Source organism: Marmota flaviventris, chromosome 18 (assembly GCF_047511675.1).
Source record: "Marmota flaviventris isolate mMarFla1 chromosome 18, mMarFla1.hap1, whole genome shotgun sequence".
Classification (NCBI taxonomy): Eukaryota; Metazoa; Chordata; class Mammalia; order Rodentia; family Sciuridae; genus Marmota; species Marmota flaviventris.
In genome coordinates, this window is record NC_092515.1 from 35,242,788 (window position 1) to 35,254,840 (window position 12,053).

The following is a 12,053-nucleotide window of genomic DNA, read 5'->3' on the forward strand; positions in this document are numbered from 1 at the left end:
GGCTAATGCGGGAGGGGAGCGTTAGGGGATACCAAGGGAAGGCTTTCCCAAGTCACTGTCTCCTCTACTCCTTCAATATGGGGCATTGATCTCTTCTTTGGATTTGATTAAATTAGTGAACGTTCCATCCGCGACCACTCGGGGGGCGGGGGGCCCTGTGGATGCCCAAGCAGCCTTGGGGCTGGGGTCTTGGGACCGGCGAGGGGACCGTTCCCCCCTTTCACAGGTAGGTGTCACACTTGTCCTGAATTTCAAGCCTGCACTTTGCAGAGTTGGAGATCCGGTAGTGGGAGGAAGGGGGTGGGGTGGTAGGGAAGGCCACAGTCATTTGGGGGGAAGCTAGGGGAGCCCCCGAAGGAATCCAGAGACCCTCCCCCAAGGGCCTCTTTTTGGACAAGTGGCTTTTAGAAGCTGGAGGTCATATGCCTAGATAAGGAGGCCTTTGTGGACTTGAGGCTTGTCGTCGCTTTAGCACTTTTCCCCAGTTCAGATTCAAGAGTTTTGGCCCAGTAGCTACAGAAGTATTTTTGAGGCTTTTTTTTTTTTTCATCTTAGTATCGCATATTTCATCTCAAAATGTGAACTCAGGATGCATCTCAAATCTAAATGAGGAAGAGACACCACCCAGCGTCGGAGGCCAGCCAACCCTCACTGTTCCGGCTTGGCTGGGGTGCCAGAGTCTCCATTTTGCGCCTGACATGGAGCCGCCAACGTGTTTCACTTCGTGGGAAATTTTTGGTGGTGGGGGGAGACAGGGTGTGCTACAGCAAAAACATACTCCGGCGAGGGGAATTAATTTGCTCTATTAAACCCAAGTCTCAGTGTAGAGAGAGCATGTGTTTGCACATAACACCGGTTTAATTAGGCTAAATCAAAATGCACATATTTGCATTTCTACTCAGGATTGCTTTAACCCTACTCGGCTTTTTAAACACATGCCAAAGTTGCACCGAAGTTGTTGCTCTTTTTTTCCCCCCTTGATTTTCACCTGCAACGGGGCTTCTTTAGTCTATTCGAATTTAAACAAGTTTTGAAAGTAGCGTTTGTACAGATATTTTAGCGAAGAGTGGTCGAACTTGAAGGCTTAAATTAGTGAGAAAATTCACGCCGGGAAAATAATTTTAAAGCTGGAAGTGTGAATGATCAAATATGCATGAGACGATCGTATTTTATTTTGTCCCTTTAATTATAAATGATTTTTTAAACAATTGAATTCCAGAGATAACTATCTCCTTCCCGACCACCGCCTCCAGCTCCTCATCCCTCCCTCCACGCCTCCCCCAGCCCTCCAGCCTGGCTCACAATCAGTTTTTCACCCCCTGTTGAATATGCAGCCCCAGGAGTCACCTTGTCTACTAAAAAGTGGGAAGAATAGGCCAGTCTCCTTCTCTTAAGGGGGGAGTTTAAGGACGACTTCAACTCGGCGGGGTTTTGGAAGCAACGGCCCTAAACCCTGACCAACGATTTTAAAAAGAAAATTACAGGCCTCCTTGTGCTCCTGGGTGTATGCAAATGATGCGGCCTCCAAAGTCAGACTGCGAGGGCTCAGGGCTGCAAGCCGAACGCCCGCCGCCGGGCAGCCTGGGAACCCGCACCGCGCCCCCGGGAGCGCGCGGCCTTTCTCCCCACCGAGGGGCTGCACTTGGAGCCTGCCGGCCGGGCAGCAAAACCACCCAGGGCTCGGCTGTTGGTGCCCAAGTCGCTGTCCTCTGCCCACATCCCTACCTCCCTTGACCTCTGCAGGGTCTATAGTTTTTCTGCGCCTGGTGGTCTGGAGTAAAAGCCCTCACTTAAGTCCGGGGTTTTCTTTTCAGGGCAGGGTTTCGATGGCCAGAGGCCTTTCTGATGTCTGTCTAGTGACTTTCCAGTTCGGAGATGGCCTGCCAGGTAGATGTAGGTTGTGGACGTTTAGGAAATCGTGGCTACGTTTGATCCCAGAAGTAGTTGTCTGTCTGTAGGGTCCCAAGTCCTTCTCAGAATCTCTGTTTTGTCACCTCTCCAGTCGTCTAGGGAGGCACGGGCTGGGGATTGGGGACCTTCTTGCATGTGCGGGGATTAGTGTTTGTTCGCAGGTTTGGATTGGGACGCTCAAGCTGCGACAAGCAGTGCCCAAGACACTTCGATGCTGGGTTGCAGGGGCTGTAGCCACCTGCGCCTGGCTGGGCCGATTCCTGGTCCCAAGGAGAGCTTCATTAAGTATTTAGGGACTAGAAGGCACTGAATCAATCCCAAGCCACAAGGGTCATGGGATCACTGAGTGGGGTCTGTGCAGACAGTCCCCTGAGGCAGCGCCAAACCAGGAACGGGCTGGGTCCCTTTCCCTACCCCTTTGCACGGGGCCGATTTTCAGATCATGGGATTTGGGAGTGAGGGGACAGTAACTACAACTAATTTCCCGAGCGGGCATACGCGGACCTTGGGAGGTTGCGAGATGGGACCTTTCTCCTTTCTGCTCCCGAGTTTGGGGTACCTGGCCCCTAAATGGCTTTCCACCAGCTCGGGTGCGGGGCCTGCTGCGAGGCCTCCTAGTTTGTAAAGCTGTCGGGGCCAGTCATTCCCGAGACGTGCACAGCTCTTGGGATCTGGAAGGTTGAGGCGAGAGAGGGTCGTGAATGCGATTCCCGCGCAAGCCTTGTCTTTCAGCCCACCTGTCCCGGGCAAGTGGCTGCCAGATCCGGTGGAGGCACGCAACAGCGCATTGCAAAATGCCCAAAGTGAAAGGAATGTGATTGCACTCCTAAGGAGCCCGAAGCGGATGCAGTTTAGGAAGGGCGCCGCCTACTGGTCCCCCAGAGCCACCGGGCTCTCCGAGAGGGGGAGTTAAGAGAAACCCTGCTAAGCCCCCACCCACAGCAGGGCTTAAGCTCTGAACTCTGAGCTGGTCAAACTTAAGCTGTTCACCACCCCAGGTTGCCTCGGCCCTGGACCCCAGGACCCAGTTAGCATTGGGGATTTGTGGAACAGGGCCCATGACTAAAACAGCTTTAACCCTATGGATTCCCGCCATGGCTTCGCACTGTTTCAAAAACCTGGCATCAGACAACTGAGAAATATGTGAGCTACCAGATAGCCCGCGGGTGGGGCCGCAGCTGCGCCGCCCAGGCCGTGCGCGACGTTCCCGCTCTGCGCCAGGTGCGCACGCGGGCACCTCGGTAGGCCCGTCCACGCGGGCGCTCAGGACGCAGCGCAGTCGGGTTCCAGCTGCAGTTTGGAAAGCTCGGGTGCGGGTACCACGCAACCGTTTTGGTCTTAAGAGCTTTTGCCCCCCTTGGGGTGATCGTTATAGAAAAAGGGAAAGCAAAGAAAACAAAAGCTACCCCGCCATCGCTTAGAACCCTATTTCGAAAGCACCTTCAATGGCAAAGGTGCGAGGCTTACCCCTGCGTCCGCCCACCCGGCCGGAAGTGCTAACGGGTGGTGTTGATTGGTCTCCCTCTGCTTCGGGGACGTGTGGGTGAGCAGAGCGCACCGTCGGGCTGTCGCTTCCCATCCCTTGGGGCTGCACCATCTGACAGAGAAATCGGGCCCAACTGAGACCTGGCCGTCTGTCTTTCCCTCAAACTAACCAAAGCTTTGGTGGGACTATCCCTGGACTCACCCTGCAGGTCTCCCTTTGTGACCAGGCCAGACCCGGTCTCCTTTTCGTTTGGAGCGATAAATGTGACTTGGGTCCCCGGTACTAGGCGGGACCAGATGGCCTAACAGGAGAAGGCCTCGGGGAGAGGGCAGCCGCTCTTGGCTGGACCCCCTAAGCTGGCCTGCCCCCTCGGGGCCCCTAGGGGTCTCCCGCCTCCTGTCGACTGAAGCTCCCAGCCCTTCGTCCCCCAAGGCCGCCCGCAGGGCAGCGCTCGTTTCCGGCGCCCGAACGAGCCCCGCGCGCCCAGACGCCACTTCCCAGTGAGATCTGCTTTTATTTGCTCCGAGCGAACCCCAGGCTCTCAGCGCTCCCGCCTGATGGATGCAAATGTAAATGTGCACTTATTTAATTGGATCAGGCCCCAAGATAAAAGAGATAAACGGCTCCCCGTTTGCTAACTTATTTTCCAAGGCATGCAGCGCCGCGTGGAGGGGAAGCTAATGAAGGAGCCGCGCGTCGCTCAGCGCTCCAGCTCTCCGCGGCGGTGGCGGGTTGGCCGGCGGACTCCGCGTGGGCTGCGACTCCTCCTGGACATCCTTGGCTCTGGGCCTGCACGCCCGGTGGGCTTCCCGCGGGACCTTTGCGAGGCCAGGCTGGGAAAATGAGAAGGCACGTACCCGCCCTCGCCACAGACGTCTCCACTGAGGCTTGGACCTCTCTCCTTCGTACCCAGCTCTCCAGGCTTGGGTCACGCCGGGAAAGCCCACCTCCCCTCCCCGCAGGCGTCGTCCTTACACCCCAGGAAGCGTTTTCAGTAAGAAAGACAAGAGGGCAAGGAGGGAAAACCTTGCGCACCTCTCTGGCCACCATGGTCAGGTGGACCTGCCCTCCACACGGGCAGACCCCCTTCTCTATGACCGGGTGGCCTTCTCTGGGGAGTCTGGGGTGTGTTTCCGAATTGGCTGAACTCCATGGATTAACCCCTCCTCCCCCCAATAATGTACTTACTTAATACACACGACAATTTAATAATCGCCAGGGGTCTCAGAACCCGGACAGCTAGATGCTAGGAGGAGAAAGGGCTGCCCGACTTTTTTTCCCCCTCGGGGACAGAGTTCAGAGCCAGCGCGTCCTCCTGCCCCTCCAGTTCATTCCCCAATTTGGGGTTTCGATTTTTCCGGGAAAAGTTCATCTGTCTTGATGGGCTGGAGAGGGGGTCTGGGCGCGCCAGGCGGAGACCTGAGAAGACGCTGGCGGAGGAGGTGTGCGAAAGAGGAAAGAGGCGCGCTCTGGGCGGAGACCCTCCCCGACTTGCCTCTGGAGGCTGTGCTAGGAGAGCGTCGAAACCTGACGAGGCTGGAGAGATCCGAGTCGGGAGAGGCCGGGTTGGGCAGGACGTCCCGGCCGCGCCCGGTCCGACGCGCTGATGGATTGGCTTGTCAGGAGAGCTCCGTGCGCGGAGCCCATCAGAAAGCACTTACCTCGCTAAACTGAAATTACTGTCTTTTCAGGGGCTAATTTGTGTAACTCCCATGGAGGGGCATGCAGGGGGTTTGATGAGGCATAAAATGATGATTAATGAATTTATTGGCCGATGCTCATCAAACAGCGGCTCAGAGCTCGCGTCCGCCCTGGCGGCCTGGCGGCGGCGCTCAACGCAGCTGGGGTTCAACCTTCGGGCCCCAGAGTCTGCAAGGGTTTCCGCAAGTGGCTGGCTCTGGGCGCTTTCCCTGGCTCGGACCCTGTGACTGCTTGCTGCTGGCGGGCCCAGTCCCCAGATTAAGGAGTGCGAACCGAGTCAGGAAGGGATGGGGGCGCAGGTTCTAGCGCCGCGCCATCGCCCCCTGCGGGCAGGTTGACGGAGCCTGGAGGCAGCCTGGGGTTGCTGCAGGCCCACAGGTAAGCCAAGGCCTCTCGGATGGCAGTGCGACCTTAACGTGGAGCCTCGGGGAGCATAAAGCCATGAGCGGGGGCTGTCCTGTAGAGCCCATATGGCTTCCTGGGTGGGTGCTTGGGCCTTGGTGGCTCAGCCTAGACCCTGCAACTTACTTTGCTCTGTGTCCTTGGACAGGTCCAATAACCCATCTGAGCCTCCTGTCTTCACCTGGGGCTGGACCCCCTGGCCTTAACGTGGGTTGTAGTGCACGGCTGGTGGACATTCTTCAACGCAGTTATTAAAGCCACACTATCTTAAAGACAGAAGCTCACTGGTGTCACCAATCCAGACTTGGGGAAGAGGAGGAGGTGGGAGACAGAGCCTTCGGGTTCTGATTTGAAGGGGAGAATCCTGCTAGAATAGCCTGTCCCTTAGCACTCCCACTTCCTAGCTAGCACTGGAGGGCCATGGGGGAGGCAGAGAAGGCAGAACCTGCTCAAGGCTGAACTTCGGGGTGCTGACTGGAGTTCCCCTGGAGTCCCCTTAGGTAGCAGAACCCAGTTTCAGGTGAGTTGCAGGACAGGTCAGGGCTCCTCCCACCAGCCCTTTGTCTGCAGGCTCACGTTGGACTGGTCTCTAGGGACTTTAAAGGTGAGCTTGGGTTCTTTTCTCTGTATTCAACACCTTCCCTTCTGACCTTACACCCCCTCAAACTGTCCCTAGATTTCTCAACAACCAACTGTACTTTTGCCTCCAGGAGGCATCCTGACTTCCTGCAACAGAAGGCCAGAGAGACCTTGGCATTGGCCTCTCCAGGGGAATGCTTTCCACTGGTCTCCTTGTGAGTGCAGCTTCAGTTAAATGGTTTCCTTCTTTTCCTCCAACTGATGTTAATTGAGCACCTACATTATGCCAGATGCAAGGTTCCAGGTGCTGATGATGCAACATGGATAAAATCAAATCCCTGCCCTCCTGGAGCTTACACTTCAGAGGGAAAGACAGAAACTAAACAAATGAGTGTGCCAATGACATCACCATGTCCTAGTGGCAAGGGTTTTAAGAAATTCTAAGGTGGGTAAGGAGTATACTCTTTCAGTGACATTGTCTGGGAAGGCTCCCTCAGGGAGTGGTACTTAAGCCGAGATCTGAAAGAATTTAGGGATACAGATATTTGGGGGAAGAGAGTTTTAGGCAGAAGGCATAGCAAATGCAAAGATCCTGAGATAGGAGCAGGTTGAGCAACAGCAAGGAGACCCTTGTAGGAGGGGAGGAGGCCAAGGCAAAGGGGAGGAGGCGCGGGGACCCTTTCCTCATGAGATGTTTGGAATTCATGGTGGGACAGCTTGCACTTCAGAGGGGACCTTTTGGCTCATTTCACTTGGAGTAGAAAGTGCGAGGTCTTGATGGGAGTGACAAGTGACATCCCTAGGTGTGAGGAGCTGAAATTCTGGAAGGGCCAGAGTGGAATGAGGGAGCAGTTGGGAGGCCGATGGAGGATCCTTTGGAGGGTGATACTGCCTTGGGCCACCAGTAGCCAGAGAGTGGGGAGAAGTGGCCAGGTTTGGGCCACACTTTGGAGGATGAGAGAAGGAAGAGATTTCTGGGTACTTCCAAGGATTGGGGCCTGAGCACCCAGGGGAGTAGGAGGGCCATTTGCTGAAATGTCAAACATTAAGGGAGGAGCAGGGTTAGATACTCTGATGGACCACAAGCCCTTCGGCCACAGTGCTTGTTCTCATGGACACATTGGGTGGACAGTCACCAGGTACCCAACCGTCCAGAATGAGATGCATGTAGGGAAAATCCAGAGCCAACAGAATCCCTGTCCTCTGCCCCCAGCTTCCCCTCCCTTCCTGTCTCTTCTCCCAGGGGACACACTGAGGCTCAGGAAGCAAACAGGACTCGTCCAGGCAGATACAGAGAGTGCACAGGCAGAGCCAGGTCCCAAGCCCAGGTCCGAGTCCCCCTCTCCTGTCCAAGCTAAGTTCTCCAGGATGTCTGTATTTCCACAGAGAAGTCCCCGAAACAAAATGACTTAACAGAGAGGGATGAATTTATAATGGCAGCCTCTCAGACGCGGTGACAGGCTGTCAAGGGAGATATTTTTAGGTTGGGCCGGGAAACATCTTAGGCCTCCTCGGGACTGTGTGTGAAGTACAGATGAGGAGTGCGCCATCTCTCCCAGAGACCCGACAGCGAGGAGGAGGCGCGGGGACCCTTTCCCTGCCAGGAAGCGTTTTCTTCCCTACATAATTGTGCTCTGAGAGCATCTGCTCATTCCTCTACTGGAAGCCACTTGTGCCTGCCCACAATTATCTCTCAAAGTGTAAGCAAAAATTAATGTCCTCCACCGGTCCTTCTACGGAGCACCTTCTATCAAACATAGATCTGAGTAGGAGCACGGCTCTGAGCCCTGACTCTTTCATGCATTTATTTTGAATTTTTTTTTTTTTTTGACATTTCAGCCTGCTTCCTCTCAATCCCTTTCTTGACTTTTTGTATTGAATTGTATGTACAGTCGTCAGCTGGGGAAATTTTTTTTTTCCTCTCCTGTAAACTATCAGTGACTTTGTCCCCAAGGGAACCCACAGGCCCTTAGCAGCTCAACATCTTTCAAGCCGAGTGAGACATCTGTTAGCCCCACATTCCGAATACCCTCATGGTTTCCAGAATGTTCCAGACACCTTCCCGGCTAACTCGGTCTGACATCAGACTCACTACATAGTTGTTTCTGAGTCTTTTTTTTTTTTTTTTTAGATTCAAACCACAAGGGTTTTTGTTGTTGTTGTTGTTGTTATTGTTTGTCTTTTTTTTTACCTTCTATTTGTATCCGGTACCTAAATGCAGACCCTGTGTAATCGGCGGCTCTTTCTCCAAATACCCAGATGTACAAAGACGCTCCCGGTGAGCTGAGGACCAATTTTCCTGGATCATATAAAAGAGCAGATGAGTGGCAAGTTGGAGAAAAGGGCTCATTTGGAATAAACGCCACCTCTCTGCTGTCACAAGGAGTGTGGCGGAGAAACACTGCCCTGGTTTGTTTGGGTTGGTGGAGTTGTTTTTCTCTGCAGATTTTTGTTTTCTTCTTTTTCATTTCCCTTTCAATCTGCTCAGGCTCCTGCCAGCCCCAGCGCATCTGGGGGGGATGTCTGAGAAGGCCCCCAGGACTCCAGGCCGCAGGCTCCGGCCCCACCCTGCCTTTCCTTGTCAGGATCTTTGACTCTTAGAACTAATATCATTTTTTCCTTAAGATTTTGTCACCATTTTCTGATTTTGAAAGGGGTATGGATAGAGCTACTGTGACTGTAACAGGAGACAATTAGAACAAAAATTGAATTCAGTGAACATGCTGCCCCCGGACTTGAAGGCCTTTTTCGGTGGCTCTTCTGGCCCTTCCTCTGCCCTATCCTGTCTGCTTTGCAGGCGGCCCTCAGAATGACGTGGGTGCCCCATGAGTGTCTCTTCACCCCCCGAAATCATCTCATGTGCCCCCCTCCCCCAGTTACATTTGGGATTTAGCTTTTCTTTTTCTGCAGTCTGGGGATCAAACGCCAGAGCCCAGGGTCTCATGTGCGCTAGGCAAGCGGTCGACCACTGGGCTACACCCCCAGTTTCGTTTCCTTTTGAGACAGTGTCTTGTTGGGTCATCCAGGCTCAGGGCATATTCCTGGTCCCGAGTGACTCCTCCTGCTTCAACCTCCCCAGGGGCATGAGACTTGCCCTTCCTACACTTTGGGAAATTGCTTTGGCTCCTTTTGTAGGTATGGAAGCTAAGGACCTCAGGAGTCCAGCAACTTGCTGAAGGTCCCATAGGTTGGTGACAGAGTCAGGGACATGCTGTCCTTCCCTAACCTGATCCCCCCACGCCTCCACCAATAAAGCCCATCTCAGGCTGAGCTTCTGGGGAGGCAGGACTCAAAAGGAGGATCCTCACAAGCCTGCCCAGCTTTGTCCCTCCTGTCCCACTGGGGCTGCCATGCCTGGCCTGTCTTCCGGCCTGTGGTCACTCTTTGGGGATACAAGGCCAAAGCCAACAACCGACTATGCTTCTTGGCAACAGAAAGGGTCTCGATCCTGTGTCCTGCCGGGGTAGAGGGGCCGAGCCCCCAGCTCTGAGCAAAGCTTGGAGGTGGTGGTACTAGGGACACACTGAAAGGGCTTTAGGGGGTGGCTGCCATCTCCCTTTGAGAGTCCTTTCCCCCAGGCTCCCCCATGTGCCTCTTCTCCTGCTGCTGGCTGCGGGGCGCGCCCCATCCTGCTGGCCTCCCCTGTTCCTGCAGACTGTTAATGAGTGGGGGCCGATGGGTTCCCAGGTTAGGGCTGCTCACGGTCATGTCTCGCCCCTTCCCCCTCCCCCGTGGGGATTCAGGTGGGCCCTCCCCTGCGTGCCCTGGCAGGTCGGCCACGCCCCTCGGCCCGCTGCAGCTGCGCCTGGCTCAGCATCCAGACCCTCCTCCGCCCTGGCTCCAAGCAACATGTCAGCGGCCACCCAAATATATATCCCTAGCTGGAAGGACCACAGCACCCGGATCCAAAATGCACCCAACTGAAGCCACCCTCCCCGAGGCCACTCAAATCAGCCTCTCCTCCCGGCCTCCACTGGTGGAAGACTTTGGAAACCTCCTTACGTCTTTCTCCTTTCACATTTCACACGCGCTCACTCCCACGTCCCCTGGATCCTTCCGAGGGGTCTCCTTCAAGTCTCCCTCTCCACAACTCTAGCCCGGGTCTTTGTCGTCTGGGGCATGTGTGGTCCCTTGCTGGGATCTTCTCTGTAGCCACAGAGCCCAAAGCCCGCTGTGTCCTGGGTATTGATAGAATTTTTTTAAGATCCATGGATCCTAATCCAACATATTTGTTGGTACTCAGGAGTCAGATATGGGTTCAAATCCTGACTGCTGCCCTCTGTTACTTGGGGTGAATTAGGGACCCAGGTTACTCTGAACACAGGACCCAGGACCGGAGGTGGTGACCAAGGTGGGCTGCAGAGCCTGCCTGCCCGGATCCCTACCCGATCTGTGCTCCCAGCCAGCTCTGGAGCCCTGAGCAAGTTCCTCACCTCTCTGGACCTCAGTATCTTCCTCTGTAAGGCAGGGATGATAACAGTTATCAATCTCAGAGGGTAAATTAGAGCATGTGCACAAAGCCCACCAAAGCACGCAGCCGACTCTGAACAAAGATACGTCCCAACCGGTATGACTTCATAAATATTGTTTCCTAGGATGGAAAAATGACTTCATCTGAGAATTTCTAAAATTGTGTGTAGTGTATTTTCCTCAATTTGTAACTGCTTCACATCTTTTTGCTGACCTGTCAATGTTTAAGATGTCTAGAGTTTAAAAAAAAAAAAAAGAAAGAAAGAAAAGAAAAGAAAAAAAAAAGCTTATTTTAGGAATCACTCCTTGGAACATTATTTCATTACTTAAACTCATTGCTGACTCATCGGTCCCTTGGTAACTGAGTCTTTCTTTACCAATAACTTTAATTACATCAATCACTCATTCCCAAAACAGCTGAATAATGAAAACTCCTGAAGGTGACACTCTGGACTTCTTCACACAAGAGGGGACCTGTGGCAGAAGGACCGGTTTTTCTTTTCTTTTCCTTTTTCTTTTTAATAGCATTCAGAACCTCAAACATAAAGAATATGTTTAGATCATATTATTTTTATCATCTGTTCATCTAGCGGTGTATCTACCACCAGCAATTCTCTGTGCAGAAGGAAATGACAATTTATAACTTTTTGAATTTCTTTTTTTTTTTTTTTTGATATTTCTAATACATAAGGCCCAAGTTTCTGCCTCTAGGGTCAAAGAAATGATACTTGAGAATTGCAACACCAGTTCCTTTGCTAAGAGCTGCTAATTGCACAGTGCAAGGGATAACCTATTACTGAAATGATTATTTTGTCGTCAGTATTAAAAGCTGCCTTATTAAGCTTTAATGTGTGTTGCTTTGGGTTTTTGTTTTTTGGTGTTTTTTTTGTTTTGTTGGTACCAGGAATTGAACCCAGGGGCACTTAACCACTGAGCCACATCCCCAGACCTATTTATATTTTATTTAGAGACAGGGTCCCTCTGAGTTGCTAAGTGCCTCGCTAAGTTGCTGAGGCTGGCTTTGAACTCACGATCCTCCTGCCTCAGCCTCCCCAGTCTCTGGGATTACAGGTGTGCGCCACCGTGCCCGACCGTGCCAGCTATTGCACTAAAGTTTTTACACCTATCTTTTCCGGAGAGCCCCGTCAGTCGCTGTGGAACAGGCTCTGTGTTTTTAACCTTTTTTCAGATGAGGAAACTAAGGCACTGAAAGATTCGCTTGGCTAAGTGGGTGTCAAAGTGAGATAAGAGCCCAGAATGTCTGACTGTCGTTTTCTGTGCTTAGACAGAACCAAGGGGGAGAGGCTGCTGCTCTGCTGCCTTAGGCATTAGCTGGTTTTCTAGCTATTTATGGCTCCCACCGACCGTGCATGGAGTGAGGTCGCTGCTGGTTGCTAGCCTGACATGTCATCTGACTCTGCCTGGAAGAAGCAGTCCCCGATTTGGTGAGAGGCCTAGGGGAAGCCAGGGCCAGCGTCACACAAAACCTCCCTCAGAGTGACAC